Below are 7,637 nucleotides of genomic sequence, written 5' to 3'. Positions count from 1 at the left end.
GGTGAGTGCCCTTGGAGATGTGTGTGCATGCACACACAGCCAGAATTGTTTTTATAAGTGTTTAATAGTGACCATCTCATCATATCTTACAACAAACCCCAAAACGGGGATATTATTGACAGTCTCTTTTATGAATGAAAATGTGAGATTTCAGGAAGTAAATAATTTGCTTAAGACCAGATAAACTAGCAAATTTAGACTCTCCACCTAGATTACCAATACCAATGGACACCTCCCTCCAGTGCCCCTCATGGTCCCTTAGTGTGTTTCATAGAAAAGGTTGGGCCAGATGATCACTAAGGGCAGAGAGAAGATTCACCCTGGTCAGAGCTTTACCAAGCACCACACACAAGCAGTCCTTTTAGTCTCCCCCATGGCTGACAATGATGAGTGCTGATAACGATGATAAATCCAGTGGTGGTGCAGCCCAGGCACCCGTCATTGGAAGGGGTTAGACTCCACAGCAGCAGAGAAAGGGTTAGTGGCTCCCCAAGGCATCTTTATATGTGATGGATTATTAGACGACTCCTGACCGTTTCAAAACGCACATATTCATCAGTATTACCAAGCCCCGTGAGAGCCCTCAGCCACAAGATTCTCCTAAATGCTTTTCCTAAATGCAGACTCTGTCTTTGGCTTTCCTGCTGACATCAACCACAGAAGGATGGCTGTCTTTGCCTGCTTGTTGCCCTTGATGATTGAGATACCTGTTTTCAGATCTACTCATTTTCTGAGGTATATTTTTCAACAACGTATGGTACACACATGGTCTAATTCCACAGGAACCTATTTCCAAATCTGGCCCCTCAGGTTAGGGAGTGTTGAGGTTTATAGTGGAGTCAAATAGAGTGTGTCCTACGTGTGTCTTATTCTATGGTCAGACACCTACAACCTCCTGTATTCCACCCCATGCTGGGCAGAAAACATAGACTTACTGCTCAGATTAAATTGTGCACCTGTATGTGTCTATGTGTATCTCTCTGTATGTGTTTGTATGTGTGTGTGTCTCTGTGTGTGTTTATATGTGTCTATCTGTGTGTGTATGTCTCTGTCTGTCAGTCTATATCTGTGTGTCTGTCTGTGTGTGTATATGTATATTTGTGTGTTTGTGTATATGTGTCTATATGTATGTGTGTCTGTGTATATGTGTCTGTTTGTGTGCTATATTTGTCTCTATGTCTGTCTGTCTGTCTCTGTGTATGTCTGTGTATGTGTCTGTCTATGTGTGTGCATATGTGTATATATCTGTGTGTTTGTGTGTATGTCTCTATGTCTGTCTGTCTCTCTAGGTGTCTGTGTGTATGTGTTCCAGAGGTTGACATCAGGTGTCCTTCTAAATTGTTTCCTATCCTTTTTTTTTTTCTTTTGTTTTGAAACAGAGCCTCCCATTGAACCTAGAACTCACCAGTTCAGTAGACTAGCTGTCCAGCAAGCCCTCAGGGATCCTCCTGTGTCTGTCTCCTAAGGAGATCACGGGCTCATGCTGCCACTTCCGGTTCTTTTACACAGGTGCTAGGGATGGCACTCAGGTCCTCTTGCCAGTGACTGAGCCACCTCCCAAGTCATTTGCTTTATACCTCCTATAGTTGTGGTCATGAATCATCACCAAAGACTGAACACTCAGCCTCTTTTGGAGAAGACCAAAAAAGATGAATACCCAGGCTCCATCTTCAAATAGAGACCACTGAAGTATGATGTCCCCAGTTAACCGGTAATTAAGTAATAGATTGTCGTGGACCGCTTTATCAATGTTGGAACTCACACTGCCAAAAGCCTTGGGGGCTAAACTGTTAGAGCCTGCACTGCCCCAAGCTGCTCCAATCCGTGGGTCGGGGTTCAGCAAGAGAGAGAGTGAGGATGGATTCGAGGAATGGAGACCAGACAGAGTGTGATTCAATCCTGTTTATTCTTCAGTCTCTCTTCCTAGTCTAAGTCCCAAGTCTTGAGTTCTAGTCCCTAGTTCCTAGTCCTTAGTGCCTCCAAGTTCCAAGTTACTTCTTCCAAGTTCTTCCTCCAAGTGCCAAGTGCCTAATAACTAATAAGTATTCTTCCTCAATGCCTAATTCCTACTCCAAGTTGTACTGCCTGAAGTGTCTGATTCTCTGTTACTCCAAATTGTTCTGAACTCTTCTGTCTGCCTCTCGCCTTTTATATGTCTCACTTCTAAGCCACGCCTCTAAGTCACACCTTTAATCATGCCCTTAGGTCTTGTCTCTAAATCTGATCTCTAAGTCACGCCCTTAAGTCACACACCTTTAAGTCTCACACACCCAAGGGAAAATCCTGGGTATCTAAAGCAAGATATTATCAGAGCGCTCAGTTGTTGCAGGCTAATGTAATCAAGTCTCTTGTTAGGGTATATGGCTCAAGATGGCTGCAAGGATGATAGCCGCCTTCTGTTGGCTCCCCACACTAGATTTTGAGGCAAAGAACCCCTGGAAATGTTAGAGGTGAATATAGGTTTTCCTTCTCAGGGAAGCTTCGTGCAAGGTGACACGGGAGCCAATAGGATGAAACCTGGGCCTTCAGGGGGCCTAGAAAATAAATCCAGAGACAAATCAGGCTTCAAGTCAGGTCTAAGCCCATTTTTTTTTTTTACCAACTAGAGAACTTCAGCATGAACCTTCCCAGTCTCTGCTTTCTCATCAACCATACAGACCCATTCCAAATGGCCTTCTAGTTTAAAGTTCCTATGGTCTCCAAAAGTGGCCTACTTAACTCATTTGGCAGCCATCTTTCATGCGATATGAATACATTTTGTCATAGAGACTGGCCTAAATTGATGGGAATCTAATTATGGTTTTATTTATAAACTAGGAGTAGTTCTCTATTTTACTCTAGAAAAAAAAAAAATCATGTGAGGCTGAGGGATAGCCCAGTAATTAAGAGTGCACACTGCTCTTGCAGGGGACCTGACTGAGTTCAGGTCCCAGCACCCACATGGTGACATACATATAAAATAAAAAAGAAAATGAAAACAATTAGAATAGATTTAAAAACAAAGTAATGTATTCGATTGTGGGATGCTGCCCCAGACCCACCAGGGTGATACATGCCACACTAGCCATGCAAGGTAAAGAAAACCCCAAGTCAAACACTTCTGAGGTCTGACTCACACCTGACCCTATAAGGTTTAATTAAACAGCTGTAACTACACAGAAAGCAGCAGGCATTTCTATAACCCGTATGACTAAGAGAAGAGAGAAAAAAAAAGAGAAAGAGACAGAGAGAGAGAGAGACAGAGAGAGACAGAGAGAGAGACAGAGAGAGAGAGAGACAGAGAGAGAGAGAGACAGAGAAAGAGACAGAGAGAGAGACAGAGAGAGAGACAGAGAGAGAGACAGAGAGAGAGAGAGAGACAGAGAGAGAGAGAGAGAGAGAGAGAGCGCGCCTGGCTTTTGCTCCTAAGGGCCAGATACCAAACATTTTAGGCTTCGGAGGCCACATGCGGCCTCTGTTGCAACAATTTGTCTTGGTCGTACAACAGCAGCTTCAGCCAGTAAACATGGCCATGTACTAATAAAGTTTTGTTTAAGGCTGGGGAGCTAACTTAGTCAATAAAGGGCTTGCGGCATACGTACCAATGAGGAGGAGGACTTAAGTTCAATTCCTCAGAACCCATGTATTTAAAAAAAAAAATCAAGCATAGTGGTGTGTGCTTGTAAACCCAGTGCCAGGGAAGTGGAGATGGGTGGGCCACAGGGAGGTGGAGGCGGGTGGCTCTCTGGGGCTGGGTAGCCCACCAACCTAGCCTGGGCAGCAAGCTCTGAGTCAATAAGAGACCCTGACTCAAAGGACAAGGTGGATGGCACCTGAGAAATGACACCTGAACTTGGCCTCTGACCTACAGACACACACACACACACACACACACACACGCACGCACGCACGCACGCACGCACGCACACACACACAGACACAGAGACAGAGACAGAGACAGACAGACAGACAGACAGACAAAGGCAGAGGGTGGAATTTCCTCCAGAGATCATTTATTCCTGCCTCTATTGCACAAAGAGTTCTGAGATAGACGACCAGGAAAGATAAAGGCCCAGACTCTAGCCCACAGCTCTCTCAATACCCTGTGGCCATGCTAAGTCTCTCCTGGCCCTCGACTCAGACTCCACTGTGGCATCTAGCCCTTCTGACCAGTGGGAGCAGGGTGGAAGACCATCAAGCCTCTCATGTGTCTGATGCAATCAATACCCAAGAACATTAGAATCGGAAAAGGAGCTGAGTGTCCTCATCCAGCTGGAAGATCAAAAGCCACGAGAAACAGAAACTATATTCTCTTGTCAGGGCTCCGTCTGCAAAGGCCATTTGGCAGAACTGAGCAGCGGGGGTTGATGCCAGCCAAGCAAGACTTCAGCCAACATGAGGGTGGCAAGTGACAGCTCTGTTTGCCATCTGCCCTGCTCTGGCCCTTTGACCAGGCACAACAGGGTGGTACCCGTTGTGCCCGGTACATGCCAAGAAGCAGGAAGTGATGGCAGATGTTCAAGATGGCCCTGGGGCAGGGTGGGAGGGCACAGCTTTGGGTAGAGCCTTCGGGCTGGTGCCTGCTAACATAGGGACCATTGAGAGAACAGGATCTGAGCAGCTGGCTTGAGCCCTAGAAGCCGAAGTCAAGGCCATGAGAGGAATCACCAAATCCAAGAGACTGAGAAGAAAGGAGCCTTCTCCATTCCTGAATCCCAGCTCCCATTTTACAGATGAGAAGTCAGAGGCTCATCCAGTGCCCTTGAGCAGCAAAAGAGAAGCAGGACAATTGTGTGTCCTTTCCATCACCAATTATTTTGTGTGTGGGTGTGTGTTCATAAGTGTAAATATGCATGGGGGGAGGGGGGCCAGAAGTCAAGGTCAGGTGTCTCCTCCGGTCACTTTCCACCTTATATATCGAGACAGGGTCTCTTGGCAAACCTGGAGCTTTCTGATCCAGCTAGACTAGCTGGCCAGCAGACCCCAAGGGCCCTTCTGCCTCTGTCTCCCCAACACTGGATTACAAGTGTATGCTACTGGGCTTGGCTTTTAATATAGGCTCTGGGGAATCAAACTCAGGTCCTCACACTTACACATGCTTACTCACTTTCCCAACTGAGCCATCTTCCCTGCTCCAGAAAATGCCCATCTTCCCTAAAAGGGACAGGGAATATATCATAACATAGAATGTGGTTATAATAACAGTAACTGCCACAAGAGTTGTTTTGCAGGTTAAGTGAGTGTCTACACTGCATAAGCCTTCCCCAGAAGTGGGGATCCATGACTCCCACTCTCCTGTTGTTCCCTTTGCTGGTGCAGAATGACTAATTAATTTCTCATGTGTGGATGAAAAGCAGGCTCAGACTGGCCACTGATCAGCTCAGCATAAAAACGTCTGCCTTTGTATTAGCCAGGAGAGAATCGATGCCCTGTGGGTAACTATATACACATATAAAGCTTCCTGGAGACCACCAGCTCGGAAGCAAAACAAATCCTATGTGCTGTCATCCCAATAGGGATGGAGTAGGCAGGCAGCCAGGAAGGCCTTGCAAACACACCAACCTCCCAAGTATCCTGGAACATTAGCAATTCACAGGGGATACAAGAAGCTAAAGCCACAAGTCACAGCACCAGGTGTCTTCTTTGTTATTCTGGCTGCCTGGGCTCATGGCAGTTGTGGCTCTAGACTCTGGGCCCTTGGATCAGGCTGCAGCCTTCACAGTTCAGTTCTATGTCTAAGTGACCTTGCTCTGGCTGTCACCCAGCCAGCTCTTTCCAAATAAGGGCAGCCACCAAAACCACCGATACTCTGTTCCACTTTTCCTTTACTGTTTAAAGGCATGATCGGCAGTCAAGAGTGGCACAATGACATTTCCTCCCTTGAAACAACTTCAAGGGAGGCATTCAAGCACTTCCTCCGCTAGCCCCAAGTACCCAATATAGACCCATTAGTCAACTGATTGACTGGCTGGCTAATGACAGTTCACCCCATGAGCTCAGGGTAGGGTTCCAGGGTGTCCCCAGAACGGTGGGCCTGGTCCTAGTGCTAAAGCATCTAGAGGGAAGCAAACCTAAAGTCCTAAAGCCCTCCTCCCGGCTTGTCTTTATTTTCTAGTAGACATGCATGTTGTTGTTCGAGTGGTGTGGTATGCGTGTGCCTATGTGTGCTGTGTTGGAGTATGGGCACACGTGTGCCAATCGCACATGAGGGGCCCTCCACCTTATTTGAGACCAAGCCTCTTTCTCTTTTGTGTTTGTCATTGAGTATGAGAGTGTAGCTGGCTGAGAGTTTCTGGGAAATATCCAATCTCAGCTTACTGGTTGGCGCCCCCATCTCTGTGTAGATGCTCTGGGATTACAAACAGAGGCTAACACGTTCAGCTTTGTGTGAGTTCTGGGAAGTCAGAGTCAGGTCCTCATGCATGCATAGCAAATGGTTTCCCCACTGAACCGTCTTCCTATCTCTCTTTTATTATTTTTAATCTTTTTAATTTGTTGTTTGCTTTTTGAGATAGGGATGGGGGAGGGGGCCTGGCTTTGTAGACCAGGCTAGCCTATATCTACTATATACCTCAGGTGACCTTGATCTTTTTTTTTTTTTTTTACCCAACGTCTTTTAGGCTCAGCCTACTGAATAAGATCAAAGAAAAAGCAGCCGGAAGATCACTTTCCTTGGGGCACATTACAATCCAAACTGTCTTGCAAAGAACCGGCTGGATCCTGACCCATCAGCACCAGAAAGCCATCTTCTTTGAAAGCAGGTATTACCTTGATGGATTCTGCCAGGCAGGGACTGTGGCCAGCTCTCTAATCGATACTGCTCAGCAGAGGCCTTTCCAGAGCACAGCAGAGGAAGAGAGAAAGGTCATTTGCTTAATAAATGGACTTATGCTATAGAGGGTCTGTCCTTTTCTATCCTCCCTCCTTCCCTCCCTTTCTCTCCCATCTCTGTCTCTCAGCTATGTGTCATTCTAGCAAGTCTCCTCTCCTCTTAATCCCCACCCTGCCAACATCCTAAAAGATGCTGAATATTTTTAACTTATTTTTTAATCGCTAAAAAACCAATAGCTTTTGCCTAGTTCTACCTGCCATAAATACTTTTTGGAAGAAGGTGGGATATACCATGGGTGGATGGTAACAAACTTGTCCGCCTGTTCCTGTAAGAGAAACTTGTCTTCATCTGGTTTCCTAAAGACATTAGGATGGGGGCAAGTGAAACACCGACCACAGCTTCCTAATAATGCTGTTTCCTTTAATTCCAAAGTTTCCCCTCTATTCATGGATTTGGGGGTTTCAGGCTAACGTGCCTCCCCTCACTGGACATCTCTGTAATTTAACTACACCATGGCAGGGATGTCAGATTGGGATGTCCTCTGTGCCTTGCTGTACTTGGGGTTCCTGCAGTCAGTGCTGAGATCCTGCTCTCTCACTCAGGTTCCCCCTGTCAGCCCTTGGGGGGAACTGAGGTGTGGCAGAATCATCTAGTCCAAGATGACAAAACAGATTAGTGAAGAGTCAGAGGGAAGTGGGGCAAAGGGCATAGGCTTAACTGGGTCCAGGGCACCATTATTTGGGCTAGAGTTTACTGAGAGTTGTCTTTGGCAGGAGGGCCAGAGCGGTACAGGACATCCCCGTGGTCAGAGTCTCCACGGGCTCCC

The 7,637-nt window shown here is 46.6% G+C and overlaps 1 long non-coding RNA gene across 1 annotated transcript; it reads right to left on the bottom strand.

Moving 5' to 3' along the window:
* Positions 1 to 1,887: 1,887 nt before the first annotated feature.
* On the bottom strand, positions 1,888 to 7,385 carry LOC143438885 (uncharacterized). The gene is made up of 2 exons (XR_013107438.1): positions 6,748 to 7,385; positions 1,888 to 2,534 (listed from the first exon to the last, which is right to left on the bottom strand). It is a non-coding gene; the product is annotated as an uncharacterized LOC143438885 (long non-coding RNA).
* Positions 7,386 to 7,637: the final 252 nt, after the last annotated feature.

The sequence above is a fragment of the Arvicanthis niloticus genome, chromosome 26 (genome assembly GCF_011762505.2).
Source record: "Arvicanthis niloticus isolate mArvNil1 chromosome 26, mArvNil1.pat.X, whole genome shotgun sequence".
NCBI lineage: Eukaryota > Metazoa > Chordata > Mammalia > Rodentia > Muridae > Arvicanthis > Arvicanthis niloticus.
This window is presented reverse-complemented; position numbering and strand designations above follow the sequence as displayed.